Source organism: Echiichthys vipera (genome assembly GCF_963691815.1).
Source record: "Echiichthys vipera genome assembly, chromosome: 1".
NCBI classification, from domain to species: Eukaryota; Metazoa; Chordata; class Actinopteri; order Perciformes; family Trachinidae; genus Echiichthys; species Echiichthys vipera.
In genome coordinates this window covers 13279287-13296404 of record NC_139826.1, presented here as the reverse complement: position 1 = coordinate 13296404, position 17118 = coordinate 13279287, and the positions used below count along the sequence as shown (strand labels likewise).

At 40.3% G+C, this 17118-nt stretch overlaps 1 protein-coding gene across 2 annotated transcripts in view; it reads right to left on the bottom strand.

The window, feature by feature from the left end:
- The window catches only part of adcy7 (adenylate cyclase 7), a 60050-nt gene extending 42987 nt beyond the window's left edge, over positions 1 to 17063 (bottom strand). For both annotated transcript variants that reach the window (XM_083915506.1, XM_083915507.1), the window contains exon 1: positions 16960 to 17063. The gene's annotated coding sequence lies outside the window, so the exon portion shown is untranslated. The remainder of the gene's footprint in view (positions 1 to 16959) is intronic.
- Between the last annotated feature and the right edge of the window lie 55 nt (positions 17064 to 17118).

Sequence of the window (17118 nt, the reverse complement as noted above, 5' to 3'; positions counted from 1 at the left end):
CTTTCTTTTTTCATGCATCATTTGTTCCACCAGCCCCATTAAAATATCACTGTAATATAAGTTTTCCTACATATTCTCTGCATCACAGCACTATGGACTCAATCATAAACATTCTGTTCTTTGGATATTTATATGGTACTTTGCACATTATTACAGTACTTTTGATCTGTATATATTACTATTGTAAATTTGATATTATATATATATATATATATATATATATATATATATATATATATATATATATACTGTTTTATATTTCTGTTTCTACAAATATTTGCAACCAAAACAATTTCCCCTGGGGATTATTAAAGTATTTCTGATTCTAATATGTAAGAGTACATATTGCCGCAGAAAAATATTACAATTTTGTTAACAATTTGCTTGTGAGCATTCATTTAGACAGCAGTTATCTTGTAAAATGATACCGCAATATGCTTTGATGTTTATCATGACATGACAGTTCTAATGAAAAATACCATGCATGTAGTTTACTGTACAATGTCCTGCATTATTCCTTCCACTGTGGATAAGGTCCTGTTGTCTTCATACTATGTGTAAGGGCCTATTGTCCCACTATACTAATTATCTGCAATAACACTACTAAGAAATAAATCTTACAATGAGTTATTCAAAGTCAGATCTGACCAAGAAATACAGTACTACCAGTGTACTACTGGAGCTTTAGTTTAAACTACTGTGGTCCATAGCATGAGTCAGCTGCGGCCCCCAATTCCCACACAGCTTTTACTGCCACACAAGACAGCAATTCTCACACTAGACGATCTGATGTTCAAATACAGCGGCGCATTAGTATGACATTAGATTTAAGATTTTAGATTGAGGGGATTAAAATTCCCTGGATGAGTCCTCACACAGACAGTGACTTCTTGACATCTTCAGCTTTATTTTATTCTTGTGTTCGGGTATATCTAATGATGTGGCTATGAAGGCATTCCAACTCTTTCCTGAATATCATGCCCTCCTCTCTTCCTGCACTCCTCAAGGTCTCTAACAGACGCACTGCACACAGAGAGACAATGTATTATGTAAATAAAAGCTGGCTTGGTTTTAAAACAAGATTTTAATGTCTGCCTCTCACAAGGCCATATCTGTAACCTTTTAAAATCAAAGCAACACATTCCACTTCCATCCCCAGAGCGTTTCGATTACATGTGTCAAACTGATCCAGTAAAGGGCCTCTGTGGCTGCAGGTTTTCATTCCAACCAAGCAAGAACACACCTGATCCAACAAATCAACTGTGTGAAGGCGATTCAGGTGATTGAGTAAGTCGAGTTAGGTGTGTTCTTGCTTGGTTGGAATGAAAACCTGCAGCCACAGAGGCCCTTTACTGGATCAGTTTGACACCCCTGGTTTAGATGCAAAAGACTCATACTTGGATTTTTAGTTGAAAATGTACAGTGCTCAAATTACCACATTCAATAATACATTTTAAATATGTAGGTTTACATTTGGGTAGAATACACTGGAAGCACATTATAGCGGGGAAAAGGGAGGCACAGCCATGGTGCATACAGTAGGTTCAGTGCCTTGCTTTTTTACACGTCAATGCAGACATTAAGGTCCAACTGTGAACTGTGAGTTTATGGAGGCAACATTCTGACAGACAAGAGGACTCTTACAAACGTTTTTCACTTTGTACAGAAACATGTAGTGCTTGTGGGTGGGAAGCCAGGAAGGATGCACCGGCACGTTGTTAGTCAAAGCATCTGTGTGCAGAGGAGGGGGAATCTAGAGGGAGAAGTAGGTGTGCCTTTCATTTGAATCTGGCACAAATGCTCTTTGCAACCGGACTATAATGGTAATCCATAATAAATGAAACATAATTGATTCAGAATTTAAACTAATTATACAGTCCTGTGTGCCATGGTACTCTGAGTTTAGATAATTCATCTTAAGCCCTCATCCACCTTTGTACAACCTTTATGCCAACAGGTTATTCCTGTTTTTCCATGCATACGCACATCTACATGGGCACCCAAGAAATCAAAAATAGCACATTCATCAACAATGTAACAAGTCTAAGGGCTCCAAGGGGTCCAAAAAAAAGAAACCTAACAAATGATAGGATTATCAGAGTGTATCGCCTACAACAGTGTGGACTGTGGATGACATTGGGTGTGCAAGCAGGGAGGAGTCAGCTTGTCTGCATAGGCTAAGAGCTGCCTGGCTCTGGCTCAAACACAAAGGACCAATGAGTGCTTTCAAACGCACCCTGTCCACACACCCTCATCCACACTTACATGTACACCAGGGGTCATCAACCACATTTGTACAAGGGCCAGGATTTTTTTTTTTAGCACACTGTAGGGGCCAGACTTTTTTATATGTTATTTTTATTCGTTGAAGAGACTCAGATTTTCATTTGTACCCAATTTATGCCATTTCTATACTGTTTAGGGGCCCCACTATGCAGAAATATATAAAATATATAGTATGATATAGACTGTAAATAGCCAAACCTAATCCCGCTATCACATGAGGGGTGAGCGACAAGATCATCAGCAGCACTCTCATCCCTCAAAAAACTACTGATAAACTGACCTTGAACCAACCACTTGAACCCCAAGTGCACCAGCAGTGTTGCTCAGAGGCCATCAGTGTAAAACTTTGAATGGTGGCACAGTGACTCAGTGATTAGCACTTGGCACGTTAGGCATTAGTTATTATGAATACTCCTCTTGCTGCCCTTCAAAGCACACGCTTCAGAACTGGAGCTAGTCCACAGGCACTGAGCTATGACTGCTGATGATTCCAATTAAATAGATAGGACACACAGAGGTAAGTCAAATATTGTTTGAGCTTCACTTATGCTGAATACCCAACTGCCGTACCACAAAGTTGATTGAGTGACTCCCTGGCGTAAATGTGGTGAATTGCACGAATAGCTGTGCTGAGAAAAATATCACATGTGTAACATGGAAAAGAAATGCTGACTGCATGTGTTATAAGTGTCGCATGGAATGGCACTCAGCCTGCAATTACAGCTGTGCAGCAGCAGAGAGGTCAGACGGGGGGAGTGACGCAGAAGGAGCACAGAGGGATCTCATTACCTCAAATGCCTCCTGAGAGCTATGGATGACTGGAGTGGATGAAGCCTGAGGATTTAACTAAAAGCATCCTTGTCTCTTTGCTCAGTGTCTTCATTAGCATTCTTACCATTTGTGTTCCTGTACTGCCCTTTCATACAGCGGACCAACTTGTGTTAGTTGAGCCTCTTTACTCCACCTCATGGTGGTCAAAGGCACACTCCTCTCTTCTTGACTCTCAATGAAGGCCTTGTCTGTTGCAGTCTTTTACAGTATAGGGCACGGCTATGGCTGCACGTTTTGTGAAAGCCACCCCCTATCTTTTACCACTGTGAGCCGAAGAATGTGCAGGAAAGCCTCACTCTTGAAGAGCCACATAGCCTGCAGGCAACAGGGGTTTCTGTGGCTGAGTGGGAAGAAGAGATTTGGGCTAAGTTGGGTGAAGGCGAGGTTACTCCCACTTGATTTCGCAAAGGAACTGGCTTAAGATGACTGGTCTTTTACTCAGCTCCTCCCAAATATGAGTCACAGTCTCACTGTGCTGCATATAGACAAAGTCATCCAGGTGTGAGAAACTCATCCAAAGTGTTGAGGGTTTAACCCCAACCTTAACTAAAAGGATGATTTTGCCTGTATATTTAACAGTCAATGGATAGTTATTTTTCACTCCAAAAAGTGGGAACAAATGGCTAGATTTCATGTGTAGCTTGTAAACAGAAAGATCCCTAAAAAAGCTGATTCAAACAATAGTTTGAACTGAGCATCACATTTCAGTGTTTTTGGATTGCCTAGATACAGCAAAATTTGTTATTGCCAACAAATCTTTTGAAAATACCAAAACTAACCATATACAATGGAGATCAAAATTAGAGTTGTTATTAATACTTGATTTATTCTGAAATACTGTTATTTTCTATTGCTCAGAATTTGACAGAATATCCGCTGTGTCTATACCACTGCTGTACTAGCATTTTTCTTAAATAACCAAGGCACTTCAACAAAAACCTTTATTTTGTGAAAAAAACAGTGAGCTAAATTACAGAACACTTTCGGATCTCTCCCAGTTATTGGTGTTAATCTGGCATCTGGTGACAATTTACTTATTGTTGGACACACCCTATTTATCGGGCAGCTCTCCTAGCCTTTTTATTCTTTCTGCTGATGAGAGGTTTGGTCACTGCAAAGTGGGCTTTCAGTCCATATTGCCTAAAACGATGAGACACTATGTGCCGAGACAGATCCTTCCCCTGTTCAGCACTGAACTGTCGAGCAACTCCAGCTGCAGTATTGAACCGATTCCCCATCGAGAGTCTTCTCATAATCCTGTCCTCTTGTTTATTTGTTTTACGTGGACGACCAGTCTTTTTGACGGACTTAAATTAATCTCTATCCTAGTAAAGTTTCAATATTCTTGAAATCACAGACTGTGAACGCCCAACCTCTTTCTGATGACTGAGAGTGTCATCCCTTTGGCCTTCATCTGGACAACCTGCTGTATATTTGTTTCTGATGGGAAACATTATGTTCGGTGTACGGCTGGGGAAAGACTGAACCCAAAGTGTAAAGAAGTCCGTTTAATTTGGAGGAGGAAGTGTCATGATTTGGGGGATGTTTTCTGCAGCAGGAGTTGGGCCTCTTGTACAGCTACATGGCAGGATGAAGTCAAATTTGTGTGTAAACCTCCTTCGGCAACATGCAATACCTTCACTGCAGGTGACTTCCAATCAGCTGCCATTTTCATGCAAGACAATGTCCCCTGTCACACTGCAAAACAGGATGAGCAATTCCTTAAAGCTTAAAATATTGAAACAATGAAATGGCCAGCCCAGAGTCCAGATCTAAACCCCACAGAGAATCTCTGGAAAATCCTTGGCAACAAAGTTGTGGCCTCTACACTTCCTATTCATTTTTTAATCCTATAGCCCGAAGAAAAAACATTGTTTAAATCTTCTCTGATCTCCACTGTATTTGTCCTTCAATGAATCTTTCTGACTTCCCAGCCTTCCTGTGACTAGGGGTGTCCCAATATGAGATTTTGATATCAAAATTTTTGTCAAAGGAAATATCATGATTGAAGATGATGGGGACATGTATTATTTGACACTATCTAAGGAAAAAGACAAACAAGCATCCCTACACATAAAACAAGTATGTCTAGCTTACTTTATATTGGAAATATAATCCACACATACTCATAGAACTGGAGTCACATCCAGGTAACTACTATATATCGCTCTAAGATTCAGAAAGTAAATGGCAGCACACTGTGAACTACTTATGGCTGAGTTTAAACAGTTTTTTTCCAGCAAAGTCAATACACTAGTTGATTATTATTATTGTTTACCTTTAACTTGAGCATAACAGAGTGGATGATTATCTTAAAGGTCTTGGAACATCTTTAAAGTGTTGGACCCTTTGCAGTCCAAAATGCTACCAAACTGCTGATTTAAGGTGTTCCCTACAGCTTTTCTTCTCAACAAGTCAGGTGAGTGGCACAACTCACGCAAATCACACACACACACACACACACACACACACACACACACACACACACACACACACACACACACACACACACACACACACACACACACACACACACACACACACACACACACACACACACACACACACACACACACACTTGTTATGTGACTGGCAAGACCAGATTTCACTGCATAAACAAACAACATGACTCATGAGATTCATTTTCAAGGGCAACAATGCAGGAATCAGTTCACCATAGATATCATAGCTTCTTCAATTCGTACAGTATGAAACCATGTCCATGGTGTTATGTAACCATGGTTATGGCAAATACAGTTCACCCTGCAGTCCTAGTTAGTTACATTTTTTTCATGTGATTTTTTGAAAAGTAAAAAATAAAATATCACCAGACTCGTGCTTGATGTTCCATCCACCTTTGGAGGTATACCTTTTTTAAACAACTGTTTCAAAAATGATTGCTCAACAATGTATGCTTCTGGCCAGACTGTTTGTCAGTGATCGCTGTCTCCCTGCAGGATGCACTTTGGCTACCAATGCACGAGAAACCACCAATATCATTGTTCCTTATATACCAAATCACCACAGTCCACCTTGTATTGAGACTAGGGTTGCAAAGGGGTGGACAAATACAGTAAATTTCTGGAAACTTTTGAGAAATTTTCCATGGGAAGATAAGCTGGATAATTTTGGAAATATTCCAAATTAGAAACTTTCCATGGAAATTATGGGAATTAATGGAAATGAATTGGAAATTGGGGGTAATTTAAATGGACTGTATCATATCCACAAGCATCCATGCAAAAAACCTTTAAAAAAAAAAACATTACATTTCAACCGATTATTTGTAAGTAGAACTTTATCAAGTTTTAATTTTTTTATTGAACAACAAAAACATGAATGTTGAGTGTCTAGAAAAGTCCCATTCCCAGTACCAAGTGATGGAGGAAGGCATGTAGGGGGCGTGGCCTCAATAACCCTGCAGTAAGTAGTGAGGAATAGCATAGATATTCTCAGGTGTACTTGAATGAAATATGGTTGTTTTAGTCAAGATTATGCTATAATATATTTATACAACTATTATTTAAACTATATATAAAATCCCCGTTAAAGGCAAACACACAAACACAAATTCAAGGTTTATTCACGTTTATTCCCATAAATTCCTGTTAACTACCATGGTTTACAACTTTGAAAATTCCTGGCTAATTGAGACACACACAAACTCTCTTACATGACATAGGCTTTATCTGAAAGAGGAACGCAGGGCGCTTTTTGTTAAATGTACTGTCAGCAGAGCTGTTAGCAATCATTGAACTAAATTACGTTTGCCGCACACTGCAAAGTAGCCGGTTTTCACCGTAGATGTGCTGGGGTTTAATCTCCCCAAAAAAACCTTCAGGGTAAGGCGCATCCTCTGCAAATGTGAATGTGTTATTCCATTTCCTTGCGGGACTCATCCCAAAGGGGTCAATAAAGAGAAGTCTGAGTCTAAGGTGTGTGTTTCTAATTAATCTATAGCTGATTGCACCATGTTTTAAGACAGGAAGTTTCAGAATATTGATAGTAAATACAATTTTTCTCTCCCGCTCGTATTGCACTCTTCGACTTTCTACTTTCCTCTATCAGTCTTTTTTTTTTTTCCCTAATCTGAATGCATTTGTACAGAGATCTATCTAACGTCAAACTAGCTTGCATGTTTTCAATGCTCTGAGAGCTCTCTTGAGTGAAGGCCAACCGTACCCTGTGACATACAGTCGACCGCACACCATCTCACTTCCTTAGCGACTGTGAATCATTTCCCTAACAACGCAGCAAGGACAGCTTCATAAAAAGGGAACCTGTCGCCACTGCACAATTTGTCACAGATGGATGCTGTTATGAAAGCAACCACTGTTTTTAAGTCATGTCAGGGCAAACAGTGATCTCGTTGGGTTGGATAAGCACAGATAGAGATAAGAACCAAATATTTATTGATTCAAGGGCACATGGTTTCTGCCCTTGTATTGAGCAGTAGCCTAAGTGTTCCTTAAAGGTTGTTACAGTGAAATCCTCAAATCATAGAGTGACACATGAGAGGGATTTTTAACCTTAATACATAACACAAATCAAATTTGGTCAGTGAAAATGTCTCAGAATAGTTCTTCTTGTATTAACTGGTAAATATTACTTCACAGGATTCAATAATCATAATGTATTAATTGAATAGCATCCTTTTGACTATGTGACATCTGAGCCTAAAGCTTTGGGTCGCTCCACTGGACCACTGCATCCAAATGGTGACAGCAGCATGTGACAGCCCCACAAAGGACACAGCGAGTGTGTGTGTGTTGGGTGACATAGCAACAGGAACCGGATGTTTTAAAAGGCAGAATTGCCATTGAAAGATCAAGAGGGTTTTTGGCAAGATGAGTAAGTGAATAATTTTATTATAATGGTGTTAGATAAACCTATTAGCATTAAACAAACAAATACTCATATACTTGTTCATGTCAGTCACGTCATTGTTATCTCCTTGTTATCAGTGTGGGGAGATTAACACTTCAGTGCTAATAAAATGCTGCAAAGATGAAGTATGTCTGTCTGGAAGTCGTCACCATCGATAATGCTGTGTTCCATAGTACTCGGAAATCGGGAACTTCCAACTTCTGACAAGTAAAAGTGAAATGAAAAGGAACGTTCAAGCCTGAACTCTGAGTCAGGTTCACTCCTGTGTGTCTGACCGTTGCAGGAACTCTGGGAGATGAGGTCCCAGAGCCTCGCCTGCAGTTCCATCTTACCGCCTAAAAGGCCGCTACAACAACGTATTTCAATTCTTACAGATTAGAACTTTAAGGCATCTAAACAAAAACCCATTCAAAGAAACGTTGATTTTGAGACAGAAATGTTAACTTATTTCCAGGTTTTAAGACTGATACCTGCATCAGTCTATTCTACAAGAACAAGAGGACTATAATGCAAAACTGTATTATCTGGATTTAATGACAAGAACCCATTCCTGAAATCTCTACCATCACCAAGGATATTGTCCTAAATTGTTGTATTTTCTCCATATTGTGGATGCAGTATAGGGCCTAAATGGTGCAACAGCTTAACCAGTGATTCTTCCATAAATTGTATGCCAGTAAACTGCACATATGCTCTTGTTTAACCTCTCTGTGATGCTTTATAGCAAACTTACATGAGACAAAATATCAACCAAATAACTTTGGTAAATCAAGTAGCCTATGGATTTATATTTTGTTCTTAAGTCACTTAGAAGTTACTAAGTGAGAATGTATTTGCGCAGTTTAATTTTGGATGTTAAAGTTTGGCATTATTCAGTCAAACTCCTGTCGATGCCTACAGGTCAGAGGTTAAAAGTAGTTAAAGGTACTTCACAGGCACCATCTGAGAAACAAATTTGCAAAACTCTTTTCAGGAGTAGGTGAGAATTTCTTCAGATCCCGGCGTGCACCCTCAGCCATATGTATTGTCCTGAGGTTTTACAAGATTTAATACTCTTTAAAATAAATGTGGCACACGGGGTGGTCCCCATGGACTGAAAAATCACCAATAACTAAGCTATAGTTGTGGCCCTCTATAATTCTTGCTCGGTGACTGATGGTCCTCAAATGAAAGAAGACTGCCACACCATCTCATAAATCCAGCTGTCATTCAGGAGAGCAGAACTACAATGCTAGCAGACTAAGGTTCAGTAAAGAAAGGTTCAGATTTCAATCTGCTTTATTTTAGCCGGCGCTTCTATGCAGTCCCATATCCCCCTGTTATCTTAGGGTCTCCATTGTATCCATTTGATAGGTAATCTACTAGAGAGCCAATCCTTGCTAATCACTCATTTACTAGCCGAGCACAATGAGTGGCTTGTAAAAGCAGTAAAGTGCTGCAAGCCTCCCAGTGACGTGCACACAAACAATGCACATTTCTAAAAAAAAAAAAAAAATCTGAATACTTACGATAAGGACACAACTGCATCCACCAAGTGCAGACCTCTGTGTGTTACCTAAATCATTATTTTTTATATTATTAAGCAGTATGTCCTAAAAAATACAATAGAAATTACACTCACCAAAAATCCATCACAAATCTTTAAAGAAGGTTTTCACAGAGTTACAGAAGGTTCTTCATGCCTGGAAGCTGTATACGTTCTGTACTGCCAATTCCTCTTTTCATTTAGTGTCCTCAGTTACTAATGTCTTTCACAGGTATGCTGTTTTTCAGTTCTAAAGTGAGTTCTGCAAACTCGGCGTCTCAATGGCACTTCTCCAGATGGGATGCTCTCATAAGCATTGCATAATGTCCTTGAACCACAGCAAGCACAAAAACACTGAAATTGAAATGGGGAAAAGAGAGAGAGAGAGCAGGACACCCACACATCTGCACTATCCACACTTAAACCAACGTTCACAGGAGGCATGCATCGGCTCATACTGGCTGCAGGGTATTTCAACATTCAACGCAGCGTTCGAGCAAGCCACACAAGGTTATTTCATACGTATTCGTGTGGCTCTAAGCATCTCAAGGCAAACACTTTATCTCATCCTAGTGCATTATAGAATAAGGGATGCAGGATTTAGAGGTCTGAATGTATGATTGATTGTAGGCTATCTTTTGATAGTAAATAAATTCCCTCTGAGTGTGTGCTTACATTGAAATACATTTTCTCACCAAACTGCTGAAGGCAGATTGTAGCCTAATTAGTGTTTTCACAGAGGGGTTGTGGGCGGGGAAGGTGCCCAGGAAATGGAACAATTTAACAGACAATAGGGTGAAGAGGCATTTCTATAATGGCACTCCAAAGCATCCCAGCTCAGCGGCACTGATCCTCTCCAAACAGCAGAAATAAAAGAGGGCACTGCCTTTTATGGACCCTCGAGAGCTTTCCTGAGCAAGCTACATTAGCAGTCTTGAACGAGCGTGACTTAAAATTAGAGGTTAGGTAGTGTCAATAGAATATAGGATGAAAACACAATGCATAATTAATATCCCAACTATACACAAACAGGTTGTTGCAGTGCTACCACCAGGAAATAAGAGAGTTTTAGGAACTGGTAACAAACATGGCACTCCTATGCCACTTCTAAAAAATTTTTTGGAAGCCCTGGTGGTCTAGGGGTTAAGGTGCCTGTCATGAACCGCAATGTCCCCAGCTTATGTCAAGCCAGGATGCTTTGTTGCATATTTTCCATTAATTCACCGGCATCTCTCTAATGTGATCACTCCAGTCACAAGGTTTGGGAAAATACTAGCTGACAGGCTATATTTAAAGCAGTGTCTCAGTCATTTCTTATGATTAACCATCCATACATGGCTACTTATATTTTCAGGCATCTCACACAACGCACTGGTCAAGAAACATTATGTCCTGGAGGACTTTGTCACTAGATTATCACATATAGACAAGTACTGTACACTCACATTCACACCTAGGGGCAATTTGAGTTTCCACTTGACCCAACCAGCATGGCTACACTTGAAGAAAAACCCAGACATGGAGAAGATCCAAACTCCACACAGAAATGAAGAATGTCAACCACCATGTCTGTAAAACGGGAAACTAACACCAGGTGTTACAATACATCGAACTGGATCGATATATACTGTATATGGATTCAATGATCAACGATCCAATATCATCGATGCAAAGTGAAAATATCAATTTTAAGATGCAGCTTTATTTTGAAATGTGCAGTTTATATCCATTCTTTTCTTTGAAAAGAAGGGTTTGTTTTTTATATATTTGATTGGGTTTTTTTCCAATAAAAATGTCTGGAAGAGCCTGTCAAGTCATATTTCAATAGCTGTTGTACTGCAATTGAATATCGAGATGTGCAATTATATCGTCTAAATAGATAATAATAATTACATACTACTTCTCTATAATTTCTCTTGAAACTGTTGTTTTGCACTAAAGTTCTACAGGAGTATAACTGATATATATTGAGACATAAAGGAGATTTTGGCCATATTTCTCAGCCCTAATATCATCTCATATCGCTCACAGGCCCCTGCATCAAATACAAATCATAGTGTGGCAGATATTGTGATATAAGTAAATATCGTATCATTGTCCAGAAGAATCAATACATCATATCCTGACAAAACCTGTGATTTTTCACCCCTACCAGGTGTTGAATCCTGCAGCATTGTACTGCATGGTTGCAAACTGACAGAGTCTTGTCTTCCAAACTGTCAAGACTAGGTTAAAATAAGACAAATACGTATTAAACATAAAGAAAGTATTGTTTTTAAAGATTCCACTGGACAGTTAAAGCAGTGAGTTTGAGTCTCCCGCAGATTTGATGACGTCAACGACAGAAACCTCTGAACTTTAAGTGACTTTAGAGAGCTTGCTCCCAGAGGCGTTGTGCTCATATTCCTTGTTTTGCTAAAGTGGGGGAAGCTTCCTACATTTTCACAGTACAATGTGAGGGAAATCCTGGGAGTGAGAGATAGAGAGAGGCATCACCCAAGTAAAGGTCATTTCCACCCTACACCCTGGCGTCACACGCTGAGACCAGTGGGTATTGACATGAGGTTAGGGTCACTTTAAATAGATCAAAAAGCTTAAGCAGTGAAAAAACAATCCAGACATGTTGGTGACAATGAATCACTGATGATCTGATGAACAATGTTTTTGCTACGTTTTTAAACCTGTATTTACATCCTTGCCACGTTAAAAATTCTGACGTGACGTGATGTCAAAAGAGCGTTATGAATACATGGTCAGAAATCCTTTTGAGGTGACATTTGGAGCTATAAGTAGACCTCTGTATCTTCTTATACAACCTAACTATGACATCGGAAAATCAATTTGTACAGGTAAGGCATTTTTTTCTGTTAAGTTTTATGTCTCTCTTAATTTGCATTGAAAAAGCAGCACAGGAAAGGAGAGAGGAGATTTCTAACACGCATGGCAAAGGCTGTGCTTAGGAAGGATTAGTGCTGATCTCTGGCTGGGAGCACCAGCGTCTGAGTTAATGAGTCCGATTAGTCCCCATGAGTGTTCAGGGATTAGCACACTGTCCGCCAAGAGGAACCGTTCTCATTTCAAGCCTGAGATAGAGAGAGAGAGCAGAGAGCCTGCGCGAAGGTGGATGAGAGAAAGTGAGGATGGGGGATGAGAGACGATGGGGGGGCATCAGCTTCATGAGTGGCTCATTTGAAAAACATGACAGGGAACAACAGAGAATGCCTATTATGTGAGCAATCCTGCCTCTGTGTGTGAGAGTGTGTTTAGAGAAGACAGAGCTGGATGCAATTTCTCTACTGTGACAGAGATAGGTATGCACCAGAGAGAAGTTGGGTAGGTTTATTCTGGAACGCATCCTTCCCCAACACTGAAGTTTGTGTAGTCATCTCTCACAATGTAATGCTGTTTGGGAGATTAGGGAGGTTTACTGAAGTATTGCTGCGCAAATCAGATATTGCTTGATACTTTTTCCGGGACAGTATAGGTCTTTATGAATAACATTAGCCTAACCTTTATAACACAACAGAGCAGATAGTTAGCTGCTGAGCATGAAAGATACTGAAAGCAGTACAAGGATAGAGAGAGAGAGTGTGTGTGTGTGTGTGTATGTGTGTATGTGTGTGGGTGTGTCACTGACAGACACGTCGCCCCTATTTCTAAAGAAAACCTGCAAGATGTAACATACATTTCCTGTGGAGGTTCCCTATACTTCCTGTCAAGGTCAGCGTCATTTTCAAGCACAGTCTGAGACAAAGTTTGTACTGAATGCATGTGTGTTAGCAGATTTGTGTACGTCTGCATTAAGGTAATCCACATAAGTAAGCAGGATTCTCTTTAGCACCAGTGATGATGTACAAAAAATAAAACATTTCACCACCACTTGGTTACAAAACTAATTAGAACAATTCTTTTTTTTTTGTATTGGTTCGGACGAGAAAGGCACACGAGAGCCACAGCCAAAGCCTGGTCAGATAAACAGTACAATTAAGGATAGACTGATGATATTGATGCCCGAACCAAAGCACATCAGTCCACAAAAGCCTAAATGATCTGAATCATTTTATTGGCGCTGTCCTCGACTCAATAAATTCTTAGTCGACGAACATTCATACGATTTTGTTGACTAATTAATGATTTAAATTCCTCCACACAAAAAACAAATCAAGCTAAAGCACCACTTTCTGATAAGAGCTCATAAGTTTCTTGGAAATAAGTCATTCAGCATGAAAAAAGGATAAAAAATGACTAATCGACTTAAGAAATCTTAGTCAACCAAAACCAATTAGTTGATTAAGCCTCAGCGACTTAGAGGAGCAGCCCTAGTTTTTACTATGGATGTGACATAACAGTATAGGCAGTTTATAGGTAATCTGAGAACCGAAGATTCTCTAAAAATAGATGCTCCATTTTGGACAACCCAAACTGACTGTCTTAACGTGACAACATGGTCAGCTGATGCTGCATGACAGAGGAAAAAGAAACACAAAACAAGTCCACCACTGGTCATTAAGAGACTCGTCACAAAACAACGCTGAGGATAGCAGACTCTGGCGTCACTCTAAACAGTACAGATCTGTTCCAGGGTTTTTTGTTTGTGTGTGTACGTGTCTACGCTGCACAACCCTCAACAGGCGGCCCCTGTCCAGATCCATCAAACTGTAAAATTAATCTAATAACATGCACAACCACCGCAAGCTTCCCATCATTTCAGAGATACATCAGAGCATCACAATGGATGATTGCGCACCAATGGCAATGTATGTTTCGAAATCTAGATGATGTTTTTCTATGCACGGGCCTCGGCATCACAGCAGTGCTTTGATGTGCTGACCCATGACCCAGAATTTAACCCCAGCCTACTGTAGTGCCGCTCTGCTGTCTTATAGATGAGCTCATACATCAGAATCAATGCCCTTTCAGCTCTCGCTTCATTTTTAACCGAGCATTATTTTTCTTTCTTTCTCAGAGACATTTGTGACAAACCAGTTACATTTAAACACACTATTTCAGTATATTTGACCTTAACATTTGCTGCTGGCGAGGCAACAAAAGCTTTGAAGCCCTGTCCTCATCACAGAAAATCAAATACTTCTGACCCCATAAGCTATCTCCATTTGCTAGGGCAGAACTGACAAAGGGATTAGTGATGTAATCATCCAGATGATAAACACCCCCCACACACCATGGTTGTCATCCCTATGCAGATGGTGACACTATGGACACGTACATGAGGCTTTACGTATCTATGTGCACTACATTATAGTGGCAGGAATACATTTCTTATCTGAGGCCAGGGTTTGAACATTTTTCATTAAACAATGAAAACATTAAACAAGGAATTTAGTTTGCAGCGCAAACAACAATAGCTGTTAAGCTTGAGTAAACGGCTTTAATCAGCAGAAGAGCATTTCTTAGTGAAGAAAAACAGTGCATTATGATGTTTTCTTTTCACAAGACATTTGTACAGCTACGCAATCTCTTGTTGCCACTAAGAGAAACCACAAGACTTCCTTTCATCCAGTGTTTAAACTACATGATGATATCTGGAAAAGTCCACTTTACAACTCAAAGCTGCTGCCAATGAATTGCATGGAAGAATTATGGCTGGTGTTTAAACAGGGAGTGAAATACTCACATTGAGAAACATAGCCAATGTATGGTTGCTCAGCAAAATCCAGCCAGTATAATCTCTGCTCCAAATGTTTTGTATGTTGTTTGAATTTCTGCATTCACATTGGTCAAATCAACTAGCCCACAACATGACATGCATCAGAAATATTGGGAACTGCAGGGTTAATTTAAAAAAGGGTATGAAAATGTGAGGTTGACACTGACCCCAAGCGCCAGGGCTGTCCATTTAGTGTTTACTGCAGAATTGGTCGGATGAAAATATTCAAAAACAGTCGACAAGACGCACAAAAACTCCGAGGTCTGTGGAAAGATTTGTAAACAAAGCCACACACACGCGATCAATGCGTATGACGTGTTACGGCGTGATGGCGTATGGACAGCTGGGGGCGCGGGGGGAGAGGGAGGGGGGACAAGTACCCTAAAGCCCGGGGCACGGTGTGGAAGGACAGTGTGAGTGCGCCCTTAGAAAACAGTTATGCTCTCCTCCACAACAACAAAATAAGCCCCCAACGTATTTACCTTTGAGCTAGCCATAAAAACTGTCTCTCAACAGCCAATGTGATGTACTGACATACATATCACAGTAAATCAACCGATTCAGGAGTATTTCTTCAATAGGCTGTAGCTCCAAAGAAAATTGTTGACAGTGAGCGCTCTGCAATACAACAAAACTAAATTCAACCCTGTTTTATTGGGGAATGACACACAGGACACACAGACACACATCTGGGGAAGAATCACTTAAGAACAACCCAGTGATGTACCAGTTGTAATAAAACAAAAACTTTTATAGTCCTATGTCATTTCTATTGTTCAAAATGTCTTGTTTTATGTGGTGGTGGTTGTTTTTTTTACAACAGACTAAAATCACTAGTGACTCTGAGGGTACAGACACTCAGACAGGCGCTAGTCATAGCATAATGTTCCAGGAAGAGATATGAAGAAATATTTAAGTCATGTTTCAATCATCTTAGAAGGCACAGCAGCACTTTTTGCATACTTGTATAAAAAAAAATAAAAAAAACTTGTCCTCCCCTGACATGTTTGTGGTCAGGCTGAGTTGGAAGAACACCAAGTCACTGACAAAAGACAACACCAGATGACTGGTAGACTTGTATAGATTTCACTGCAATGTATAGGCCCACCCTGAAGAAACGATGAGCGTTTTTAAAGACAATCTCAGAAAACACATCATATTTGGACACTGAACACTGTTTCACACACTTCTGCTGCTGATAATCGACCTATCTTGTGATAATGATATTCGCGATGAATTCACAATGTAACGTTGCTGAGACAGGATGGTCAGCAGGGAAATAACACACTGACTGACTGCTGTAGCTCATGGAAATACCTGTCCGTGGCGTTTGCTGAGCGCTCATAGTTGAGCCACTTATCTCGCGACAATATCAACGAGATAATAGACTTTGAAGTGAACTAACGACAGCTCTCGTCAAGAGTGAGCAGCCTCGGTGCTAGCTCGAGTAACCCGACGTGAACTCAACACATCAAGACTGTGGATGACAAGAGCAGCCAGGTGAAACACCGCGAGGAAAACAATACACAACACAGTAGAGATGTTTTAACGCCAAACTCGGGCTAAAATGCACACCTTAGTAAAACCTTTGACCCGAATTAAAATCTCCTAACCGAGGTGAAAAACTTTTGAGACAAGAAAACCGTCTTTTAAGTGTGTTTGAAGCAACAATTAAAGCTTTCGCTCGAGCGGTGTGGACTTGAGGCTGTAGGCTTTCACCAGGGGGCATTCTTTTCTGCTCAACGAAGTTTCATTGTCTTACCTGACAGATTTAAGTAATGTCCCGCGGATAGAGAGGAAATCTGCATAGATGACCGGTGGGTAGAGACTGATGAGCGCGTGTTGTGGTCCCCCGCGCGCTTCTCCGCGCTCCGCGATGCCCCTCCTCCATCTCTCTCACGCGCCTGCCAACACTCACTTT